This window comes from Triturus cristatus, chromosome 2_1 (assembly GCF_964204655.1).
Source record: "Triturus cristatus chromosome 2_1, aTriCri1.1, whole genome shotgun sequence".
Lineage (NCBI taxonomy): Eukaryota > Metazoa > Chordata > Amphibia > Caudata > Salamandridae > Triturus > Triturus cristatus.
Window position 1 is genome coordinate 587,037,731 of NC_140581.1, and position 12,684 is coordinate 587,050,414.

Here is a 12,684-nt window from a genome sequence, read left to right on the forward strand (position 1 = left end):
TTTGTGAGTTGGACGTAGGTTGCGTCCCACTTGAATTTGTACATGATTCTCCTTCTATGCACTTATTTAATCATTAAAATTCTGTCTGGCTGGACAAAGAACATATAGTCTATCTAGCATATGTTTACTGTTTGCTCCAATTGCGTAACTGTCTAAGGACCATTGTCTTTAGAAATTGCTTACACACCTAAGGTCCCTGACGTATTGCCTTTTGGGTTCCCTTGTTGTTTAAAACAGCCATTTTCATATATACATCTGTGGCCAACCATTCAGAGTCATCACGGACCATTGACCATTGGTGCCACTATTCAAGGTCTCAGCACCGCATCTGCCCCGGCGGATTGAACGGTGGGCCATTGGGCTCCAGCAGTATGAGATGGAAGTAGCCTATCGGCCCAGTGCCAAAAATCACACCGAGTTCCTCTCGAGGCACCCAGCCCCGCAGCTTGGTGGGGAGAAGAATCTGACGCGGAGGCGATAGAGGCACATCTGAACATGATATCCACCATCACGTGCCCCAAAGCGCTGACGTTGAAAGATGTGGCCACAGCAGCAGACCTGGTCAGTTCCAAAGTCCATGCAGCTGTCCAAGAGGGGCACTGGCACCAATTCCTGCAGTCCGCCAACTCCTGGTCAGGCCCGAGAAGGAAAGTCTCATGCAGATCTAGAGGATTCTAAACGAACTGAGCATCACTCAGGGAGGAATCTTACTGAGAGAGTCTTGGATCATCATCCCAGTATCCCTTTAGCACCAGGCGACTCAGTTAGCCCATGGGGGACACCAAGGAGTGGAAAAGATGAAGGCCTGCATGAGAGAGAAGGTCTGGTTTCCCGGACTAGAAACCTGTGTCGAAGAGACCGTCAGAAGATGCCTGGCCTGTCAAGTAACACGCGCATCAGAGAGACCAGCGCCCATTCAGTCCGAAAACCACAGAAAAGGTCCATGGGAGAAGGTGAGCATCAATTTTGGGAGTTTTGCAGACGGTCAGACAACCCTGGCCTTGATCGACAGCTACTCAAAGAACCCTCTTGTACAGGTCGTCAGTCCACCGCTTTCTCCCAAGTCGCTCCAGTGCTTGAAAAGATCTTTGCAATTTTCGGGTGCCCGGATGAAATCAAAATTGACAATGGACCCCCCGTTCCAGGGTAATGAGTTCCGAGAATTCCTACGACATCACGGAATACGACACCGTCGGATCACCCCACAGTGGCCTCAGGCCAACGGAGAGATTGAAAGGTTCATGAGGACTCTTCGTATTGCTGTAGCCGAAAACGTGGACACCGAACGGCACCTGCAGATGTTCCTCCGAGAGTACCGGAGCACCCCCCACAGTACCACACGCCAAGCGCCGTGGGCGCTCATGTTCAATGGAGTTGGCATTGATACTCTCACCACTTTCCCAGGGTGGGCCCCACACAGCTAGGGTGGGCTGTGACACAGCTAGAAGAGCTTCCCTTGCTTCACAGACCACGGAAGCGAAGAACTCCTCTAGGGAGCTTTTTAAGATTCTTAAGGAGTTAACTAACCAGAAGGCCAATAACCCGCTACCTCCGCCTACCCAGGAGTTCTGTGAGGATCTAGCCAGTTATTTTACACAAAAGATTGATACAAAATGATTGATACAATCTATCGCTCCTTTGTGCCAGAGTAGGTAGATCACGAGGGAGCCTCCCTCTGGGGAAACCCTCGCCCCCTAGCCTAGAATCCTTCCCTGTTATCACTGGTGAGCAAGTAGGCTCCATATTAATACACGCAAAATCTGGATCCCCATTAGATCCGGCTCCTCCTGCCATTATGTCAGAACTTACTCCAGTCGTGGCTGATGCGCTTGCTGAAGTTTCTAACATCTTGTTAGCTACAGCCACGTTTCCCAGTAAGTGGAAACATGCACACATTAAACCACTGCTGAAAAAGGTGCTGCCAGATCCCACTGATTTACAAAACTACAGGCCGATTTCTCTCCTCCCTGGCAGCTCGAAGATCATGGAGACAATAATCAATCGGCATCTCTCTGGCTATTTGGAACAGAATAACCTACTGGATCCATCCCAGTCGGGTTTTCGGACCTGCTATTCCACTGAGGCCGCACTGCTGGAAGTCACTGACACTATAAGGATGTCACTGGACAATGGGACCCCGGCGATGCTTGTTCTTCTTGATCTGTTGGCTACCTTCGACACCATCTTTCATCGTATCCTTTTGGATAAGCTTCGAGAGATTGGTGTCGGAGGCATGGCCTTTAAATGGATTCAAAGTTATCTTACCGACAGATCACAATGTGTCCAGTTGGACTCCTTTGTGTCACAAACCACTCTAGTGAATAAGGGGGTTGGGGAGAGGAGTTGGACTAACGGCTAGGGCGATCGACCTCGAATATGGGGAGCTGGGTTCGAGTCTCGGCAATGATGCTGAACATCCTGTGATTCTGAGCAAATCAGTTAATCTCCCCATGCCTAACAAAAGTGAATGTGTGTCCTAAGGTAACGTAACTGGTGCTATGTAAAGCGTTCTGATACCCGTTTCGGGTCAGGTTCGCGCTATATAAAACTCTGCAAAAAAAAAAGGGGTCCCACAGGGATCCATCTTAAAATGTAAATGTCAAGGTACTTATAGAGCGCACTGTCACCAGACGGCCACCTTGCGGTGTCGCCTTTTGCGGTTTCCTGGCGCTGATACTCATACCGCTGTGGAACCCCTCCTGGCTTTCCCTGTGAATTGTCCACTCCTGGGCACCCCCAGGGTGAAGCCAGGCATCCTTAGCGCTGTTGGGGCCGGTGTGGAGGCTAAGCAAGCTATTGCTCAGAGTTGCAGCGTGGGGCCCGTGATTAGAATAGGCACTGAGGCGAGAATAGACAGGTCCGAGGAAATTGAGCCCGAGCCCCGCCGAGGCGGGAATCGAACCCTGGTATCTGGCCAGAACTCTGCTTCAGGGTCTGCCGCTCTAACCATTGAGCCACACTCCTCCACATTTGAGACCATATGCTACGCAGACGACATACAGGTGATAGTTCCTATAGAGGCGGACCCGGCAGTGACTAAAGAAAAGTTTAAAAACTGTATGTCTAATATAGCCTTATGGATGAGGAAGAACTTTCTACAGCTTAATTCCATCAAAACAGAGATACTGCTGTTTGGTAAAGTGGAGGAACTGTGGACCCCAGAATGGTGGCCAGTAGAACAAGAGAGGCGTCCTCCCCGAAAAATTGCGCCAAGAACATAGGCATTAGAATGGATAATAAACTTTCCATGGAGGAACAGGTGAAGACATTTTCAGGCACCTGCTTTGGAATAATGTGGATGCTTAGAAAGATCTTCCCATGGATACCGCTCACAGCAAGAAAAACCCTTATACAGTCACTCTTGGTTAGTCGACTGGATTATGGCAACTCTCTCCTGGTCGGGATAAGGGAAGATTTATTATCTAAGTTGCAGGTGGTTCAAAATACTGCAGTCCGCCTTGCCCTCAATAAACCGGCACGCACGTCAACTACACTGGCTTCCTATTAGAAAAAGAGCAATCTTTAAGCTGCTATGTACTGTGTTTAAATCGCTCCACGGGATGGGCCCTTCTGATCTTAACAAGAAACTTGAACTGTATCTACCCGTGTGTCAGCTGAGATCTAGCAATCGCAAGCTCCTGTGCACGCGGAGAATTAAGAAAGCCAAAATGGGCGGTTGGGCTTTTTCTCATCTAGCCTCCATCCATTGGAACAGTCTCCCTGATGAGATCCGTGCATGCTCCAATCTGTTTTGATTTAAGAAATTGCTTAAAACCTGGCTGTTTTGAGATTCCTTTGCCCATTAGGTGTCCTCTTCTCAGGCGCCGAGAGATCTCTTTGGGGATGATTTGCTGCGCAATACAAATGAGTAAATAAGACCCTATATTGAAGAAGGCGCCATCAGGAGGAGAGAAAAACAGAACCCCGCTGCCAGTCGGACCAGGAGAGCAGAAGCCCGCGGGATGGAAAGGGGGGACACAGTAGTAATGCAAGATAGGCAGCGAGGAGGGAAATTCCAGACCCGCTACAAACCCAGCTACTGGACAGTAGTCAGTGTAAAAGGGACAATGGTAACGGTTGAGAAAGGAGGGGAAACGGTAACAAGGAACATCTCCTGGTTCAAGAAAGAGTCTGAACCTCCCGCTGGTGCCGAGACTGAGGGGGCCCTGAATGAGTAGGAGATCACCCAAACTGAGCAAGGTGAGCAGGGGGAAAGTCAACCGGCACGACCACCGCCGGGCTTGCCCCCTGAGGAGGTTGCCAGCGAGGACCCAGAGGGACCATCGACGTCCAAGGGAAATGGGCCCTCCCCCAACACAAGAAGTGGAAAACCCATATATGATATAAGGGAAAATCCTCGGCCGAGCACCCGCCTAAGAGATTTTGCATGCCAAGTGAGCAACCGGCAGAGAAGCCAAAGACAAGTTAAGGACTGAGTTGGGATGGGATGTAATGAATCAGCGGTCTAGCTGAACTCGCCCGGCCCACGCTGGATATGTGACACCCATGCGCTCACGCCGGAATGGCGGAGCGCACAATTAAAAGGGTGGGCGTGACCGCAAGGGATCAGTCCACGCCAACTACTAAAGCATGTGTGTGTCCTTTTCTGCAGCGTGCATCAGCGGTCCAGTGGCACGTCACCAGAGGCCGGGGGGCACCCCCTTTGGCCATCACACTCGCCACCTTGGTACAGTAAATACCATATAAATTTCCCCTGTTAAATTACAGCAGTAATTTAATGAATGGTGAGATATTTAACGCTCCCATAGATTACCGGGTGCGTTAAATAAAACCCAACTCGTAATTCCGACCCCTGCGCCAACAGGAGTATGCACAGGGGTCTGAAAACAGCGACCCACTGATAATCACAGCCTTACTCTTTAAGTAACCTGTACCTTTCCTAGTGCTTCATGTAAGATGGAAAAAAAGTTAGGAGATTTTTAGCAAAGGCATTGGGGTAGAGAGGGGCCCTGGCAGCACAACTAAGGAAACTTTAGAGGAGGCACAGGATACAAAACTGAGGGTATGACTTCTTACTTGTTGACTAAAATCCTGTATATTCAGTAAATCTGTAAATAGGGCATTATTTTACAGAGAGAAAAACAGGATTGATTAGAAAACAAGGTATTTATCTAATACTGTATTTACCACGTATGTCCAACGATCACTTTCCACAAGTTTATTCTCACACCTTCCACAGATATTTATACGATAATACATTCTGGATTTTAAAATCAAGTAAAAGAAAGGTTTGGATGAATATAAAGGGTTTTTCAGCAACGTTTTGCAATGCATTTAAGTGGGTTTATTTAGAGCGGCCAGAGGATATGCCGGATGTACATAGGATGCTTTTGCTTCTGAGGGGGTGAACTAAGGAGTTTGTCCAAAAGAGATGCCATTTGGAGTTATTTCAAAGAGAATGCCCAGTCTTGGCAGATATGTAGACAGGACAATTTCATAAAAGTCAGAAGGTAAAATATATACTGTTTATTTTGTTTAAGGACATGAAACTAAAAAGTAAGAAGATGCCCACTTATTAATATGAGGCTTGAGAGTGATGCCAAATTCTCTAGTATCCAATAACCCTGGGCGTAGTTTGCGAAGTAGCGCTATGCTTAGCTACACGAAGTACACTTCTCACTACGCGAGCTACGTGTAGCTTCACAAACTGCGTAGTGCACTGTGCAAAAAGCTGTTTGCACTGATTGCACAGTGCCAGATGCTTGTCCGCACTGTGCAATCAGTGCAAACGGCATCTTGCACAGTGCAAGCGGTTGTTTTCTGCCGCACGAGTAGATTTCTACTCGAACGGCAGCTTTCTCAACACGGACTGGTAGTTTCTCATCGCGAGCGGTCGCGAGCATACGCGACCACTCACAATGAGAAACCTGACCTCCCCGCGTTGAGAAGCTCGCCGGGAGGTTTCTTTTCCATGCTTGCGATCGGCAACTTGATGTTGCTGATCGCGAACAATGAAAAAGTCTCGCCGGGATGTCATTTTGCTTGCTCGCGGTTGCCAACTTGACGTTGAGGACTGCGAGCAAGCAAAAAATGACCGCTGCACTATGCTGTGTGTGTTTGCACTGTGCTACGTGCAATTTGCGTAGTGCGAAGTAGCGCAAACTTCGCAAACTACGCAAGCGTAGCATAGTGCTTTGCCCAGGCTTAGTATCCACAAGAGAAATAGCAGCATGGTAAAGGGGTGAAGATATACCACCTAAGAAAAGTGAGAGGGAGCACAAATTAGGAGTTTAGAGTAAATTTTTATGATTAATTTTTATTCAGTATGAGTATGTATGAGGACATCGTAGCCTTGAGGTGAGTGAGGCAGACCCTTAAGCGGATGAGCACTAGTGACAGATCGCACCTTAGAATACATTTGGGTATTCTGACTGTAATGATAGATGGATTTTAACAACCTCAGCAGAACCTCTCAGTAGCTCCATGTGAGGTTAGAACAGTGATAGGGTCACACCCTAAGATATCCAAGAGCTCCTGAGAAGGCACTCAGTCCTGAACGAGTCCTTGTCAATGAACTGATCTCACCCAGGAAGAAAGATAAACATCACTCTGATTCCCACGTGCCTGGATATGATATGCACAATTTTCACATGATTTAGCATGCCAAATGCTCCTGAGAGATCAAAGAAGTGCAAACAGGGAACATTATTGATCATCACTGTGAAGGCATTGTATGCCAAATGCACAATGGCTGTGTCAGTAGCAATGTTGCATCAGTTAATTTCAGGGTCCAAACAGTGACATTCTCCTAGGGCAGTAGCAAATGGCCTTTCTTGACATTTTCTGGTAAATTATTGAGAATAAATATTATGGCAACAAGAAGCCAAAGCCTAGAGACAAGGAACCAAGTTATATTAATTAAACTAACAGGGACCAAGTCATTACAAAGTGTTAATTTTATAAAGCTTAAATTGCCTATAAAATCAGATTTAGTAACTGGGGTGGCATGGGATCATGTGATGCATTTCTACAAACAGTTCTCAAGCAACTAACAGGATCAGCTCCACAGCTTGACAGAATGACTTACGTTAGCATGCCATACACATGCTCAGGAAGCTCCCATCACACATATAATGTCTGGGTTAATAAAACTTGTTAAAGTATAACTTAAATTCTCCTTAATGGATTAAGGATTAACATCATCAGCATTACTCCAACCCTCTGCGGTTTCACGTTCAATATTGTTGCCTGGAGGCAGCAAGGGATTCCCAGATTAAACAACTCAGTCGTTGATGTATAGCCCTTTAAGAATCAGGCAATTTGGGAAAACAGCCTTTGAAACATGAGATCCACATTTCTGAGATCTAGAGGAAATATGGGCCGTCCTCATCGGCGATATCCCAAATAACTAGCTAGAACAGCAAAAGAGCAGACAGGACTATTGCATCAAGACAAACTAGGATAGCCCCCAAAATAAACCTCATCCAGAGGTGGTGGAACGATATGTCCTGTGTGTCTCCCTATAAATAAGAATAAATTATTTTTACAATTTCGGTGGATACACCCGTTTGCCTTGATGCACTAGTCCTGTCTGGTTTTTTGGCTGTGTAAAACAGCCTTTAACCCATCTGTATCAGGAAACTGAGTATGTCATGATTTAAGTATCATGGTCGTTTTTATCTGGGTGTTTTACTAAACATTCAGATTTTTATAGAGGTGGTCTAGAACTCATCATAGAGATAAGTTACTAACACAATCTACCTCAAAATCATGTTTATGGCATGTGCTGTGAAAAGTAAGAAAACATTAAAATAAATACATTCATTTAATTTAACCAGATTACTGGTTCAGAGTACTCAGGGTTGCTCACTGTCCTTGGGTTCAAGAGGTCCGGAATGGGTTAGTGATCCTGTTAGATCACCATACTTATCCTCTATACCTACATACTCATAATGTTCTAGAGAACGTCAAATGACACTCCTCTACCCGCAAATCTTATTCGGATTTGCTACTGTCACATCTCTGCAATGGACTTTGCTGTTCTGATTTATCCAAATAGTACACATAGCTAAATGAATAAATTAGTTGAAAAAAGAACTCCCCCTAAAAATCAGAAATTGAGTTTTTATGTTTGGCCGAATAAACTGGGTCTGCAACATTTAGGGCTTAATTATGAGTCTGGCGGTCTGAAGACTGCCAGAAATGTGGGGCCACGGCGGTGGCTGTTTAGCCACCGCCGTGCCAGTGGTCTGACAGACCAAATACAATTTTTGCGGTTGCACCGCCAATGCACCATCGAAACGCCAAGGAACCACTGTTCCCTGGTGGTGGCGCAGCGGTCTGGGGCTCAGCAATATTCTGGTGGTGCCGTTACGGCACCACCATGCATATTAAGAATTTCAGGACCACCAGCGGTGTCTTGGATCTCTTTACTCCATGAAAAGGCTGGCGGTCCTGAAACAAAGAGGGCACTGCAGGGCCCCCTGTTGCCCATATGCATGGGGATGCATGCAGGGGGGCACAAAATGTGCCCCCCTGTGTGCATGCACCCCAGTTCCCGCATGGCATGGACTACAGTCAACAGTAAAAAAATGTAAATCAAGTTAGTGAGAAAAATAAATGTTTAATAAGTAAAATGTAATGAAAATGAAAGGGTACTGAAGTGAAGATAAAAAGATAAGGCAAAACATACTTTGGGTGGTAACAGTTCTCCTCGAAAAAGCAAATAATGATTTTCTCCAAACAGGATAATGCAGTGTGTTTGCTATTGGCACTAAAAAGAACTGATCCTAGAATTTTGTTTAGAGAAAATGATTTTAGGAATAGATGTATATACAAAGTAAATGTTCGTCTCTCTTTCATTAGAATTTCTAAACTCCTAATGAACTGTTTTTATTAAAACATACTTATTTTCAGGACTACTTCCTCACATATCTTTCCATTGCTTTTCAGCTGCAAGAGGGCTCCCCACAACAAAAGTAGAGACTGTCAGGAAAAATCTCAGTTTCATCCACCTCTCTGAAATTTAATTTTCAACAGCAACAACTTCCTCTATCATCAGGGCTTTCTGGAGTCTTCTGGAACAAGGGGATGTTCCCTAAGGGTAACTAGATAGGATATCCAGTCGTCTGATGGTGCAATGTGGAAAGGTAGTGGATCTATTATAGAGCACAATGCATCAAACTGCAAATCCCTGCATTTAAATCACTAAGGTTCCGATGCTTGTACAGATTGATTGAGGGGTGCAGCCACTTGACATAGCAAGAGGTGCGGGGAAGACATGAGTTTTTGGGGCAGCAGCCTCCACCCCTCACCCCCATGCGGCCGCCGCAGGTGGCAATGCACAAACCGCAGGCACCCCTCACCCACACGCTCTTTCATGCAGTGGCCACCATGGGCGGCAAAAGCAGTAATCAACATGGGTAGCATAAGGGGTAGCTACGCCACTGTGCAGCCATAGGATTCCTAATATGAAAGTAATTTTAGGTTCTCACTTTTTTGGATGTCAAGGTCTGTATAACTACACTGGGCCCGATCCACAAAGAAGAATAGTATTTTTACACTCCTAGACCTACCCCTACACATGAGTGTGAATGTACAACTTTTGTGAATTCACAAACATTCACAGTAGTAAGCCTGGAAAAGGTTGCAGACACAGGATTCTAGGCACCTTACTGGGAATGTGATGTGAAACATTACCTACCAGTGCTCCCGTTTTCCTAATTCTCAATTGTACTTAATGTACAATTACGCCCAAGGAAATGCATCCTGGTGTGCAAATACACATTTTTTTCCTTTTCTTTTTTTTCTCCATGGGAAAAATTGTTTTTGATTGCTTCCATGTTATAAAAGGGTCAGATTGAACTTTTATGAATGGCAACAAAATTACAAATTTGCAGGAGGTCACAAACTTACAAAATACTCTATTACTCACCCTTGAGTGGGGTTTAATATTGCATACATCTACCTACTTGTGGTGGAGAATTCCTCAGTAGTAAACCCATTAACACCATTCAGGAATCTTTTTGTGAGTTCCTGAACGGTGTGAAAGGAGTCAAACATTATTGACAATTGAAAGAGAGCAGTAACCCCATGGACTCCTTCCCCTTTGAGGATTTAAAAAAAGAAATTAAGAGCAGCCTACTTTTAAAAAATGTAACTTAAAAGTTTACCTTTTTCTTCTGAAACACAACCCGTTTTCGTTTTAAGGAAAATGGTCTGGGAGTCAAAGAAAAAAAGATTGCTTTATTTAAAAACAATAACCAACATTGCAGTCTACTGGCCCGCGCAGGCCTCCATCCCTGTGATGGCTAGCATTCCTAATGGGTCCCAAACTGTGACCTACCTCATTAGTATTCATGAGGTAGGTCCATTTGCAGCTCATTAGGAATTGCTGTTTAAAAAGTAAAAGATTCACATGTTGGGAATAACAATTTCCTTAATTCCAATTATGAAATCAAAACAAGATTGGGCAATAGAGACAATGCCTGTTGTATATATATATTCCATACACAATGAGGGTCCTTCTGGGATCAGTCCCGTCGCCAGGTGGAGCGTCCTCCGGTAGTAACCCAAGCCGGTATCAAATTGTACAAAAGTTACAAATAATGACGCTCACTCGGGAGTCCATTGCAACCATAGAGGTTTAATAAAGTGAACCGCTACGCGTTTCGACACTGAAAGTGTCTTGATCACACGATTTTCACAGTGCTACGTGACGTGTATAAGTAAACAGTAAACATAAACACAGGCACTACATTGGGAGCAAACCCTTTCTGCTCCGTTTTTTGGCATCAATCTTGGAACAGTACCCACAGTCAGTATATAGTATTACACACAATGTAGGATCCTGAACAAAAATGCAAAAATCTATGTATTGATTTTCAGTGTCGAAACACGTAGCGGTTCACTTTATTAAACCTCTATGGTTGCAATGGACTCCCGAGTGAGCGTCATTATTTGAAACTTTTGTACAATTTGATACCGGCTATTATTGGAGGGATCGCATGCCGGCTGAATCCGTTAAAAAATAACTTTTCCGGGAAAGGGATTTTATTACCTCTCTGGCTGAAGATATTAGTGTCATTATTAGACCATCTGACAAGGGAGGTAACATTGTACTCTGGGGAAGACAATTATACATTGAAGAAGCATATAAACAACTCAGTGATAGAAATTTCTATGTTTCCAGTAACTTCACAGAGTATAATTTGAGCATAACCAACACATGGGAAAAGCTGTCTCTTTGGCAAGAAACCGGGTTACTCACATGGCCAGAGTTTTGCTTTCTTAAAAAGGATTACCCAAAACTCCCCATAATATACTTATTGCCCAAAATCCACAAAAATGCAACAAGACCACCAGGGAGACCTATTGTTTCATCAATAGGTAGTGTCAACGAGAATATCTCCAAATACATAGATCACTTCTTGAGGGAGTATGTCACATGCCTCCCCTCATATACGAGAGACACAAAAGACTTCCTCAATAAAATTGAAGAGGTCAATTGGGTCAATGGGTATCTCCTCATTACGATGGACGTAAGTTCACTTTATACGATCATTAATCATGATCAGGGTATAGAGGCTTGTCTACATTTCTTGAAGAAACGTGACATAGGATATCTTGAACATACACATATGATGATCGATATGCTGAAAATTTGTCTAAGTAATAACATCTTTATGTTTGATGGTAATCTTTTTAAGCAAGTACGCGGGACCGCGATGGGTTCGTGCTTTGCGCCAAGCTTTGCCAATTTGTTCTTAGGAAAATGGGAGGAGGAGATTCGCAGGGATGAGAATTTACAGTCTGGTTTCAATTCAGTTGTAACTTGGATAAGGTACATCGATGATTTGTTTGTTATCTGGAGGGGCACAGAACCTGAGGCACAGGCCTTCATTAACAAACTCAATATGAATCCATATAACATCACACTCACTGCACACATCAACAGAGAAAAATTGGAATTCCTTGACACAATGGTTATGGTAGAACAGGACAAACTAGTCACCAGTTTGCACAGGAAGGAAACAGCTGGAAACAGCCTCCTCCATGCTCACAGTGCTCATCCGGAAGCTCTCAAGTGGAGTATCCCATTTGGAGAGCTATTGAGAGCAAGGAGGAACTGTAGCACTGATGCCATGTACGAATGTGAACAAGCAAAGATGTTGAGTAGGTTCAGAGAACGAGGGTATCCAGAATGGACTCTGAAAAGAGCAGTAAACAAAATAAAAGAGACAACTAGATCAAGCACCCTAGAAACTAAACAACCCACATCCAGCGAAGAAACAGTGACTAGAATAATTACCACCTTCAACCAGGGATCTGAAAAAATCAAGAAAATACTGGTAGACAATTGGAAAATTTTAAAAACTGACAATGTAATTGGTTCCAGTATAGGAGATAGACCCCTCATCACTTATCGGAAAGGGAAGAGTCTCAAAGATATCCTGATCAAAGGCGATATCTCTGAAATCCCCAATAGAAACAATTACAACCTCAAAGGTTTCTATCCCTGTGGTCACTGTAGGGCCTGTAAATCTAGCCACATGGTACAAGATTTTGAGATTCCAGGTAGGAATCAAAACAAAAAGATTGAACAATTCTTAACGTGCAGTACCAACTTTGTGATATACATTTTAGTATGCCCGTGCCAACTGAGGTATGTTGGCAGTACGACTTGCATGGTTAAGAAAAGAGTTCAGGAGCACCTACGGGCCA

The 12,684-nt window shown here is 44.5% G+C and overlaps 1 protein-coding gene across 10 annotated transcripts in view; it reads right to left on the minus strand.

Annotated features, from left to right (window-relative positions):
* The window catches only part of MCTP1 (multiple C2 and transmembrane domain containing 1), a 2,372,456-nt gene that overhangs the window by 801,502 nt on the left and 1,558,270 nt on the right, over window positions 1-12,684 (minus strand). The gene's annotated exons all lie outside the window — the stretch shown is intronic.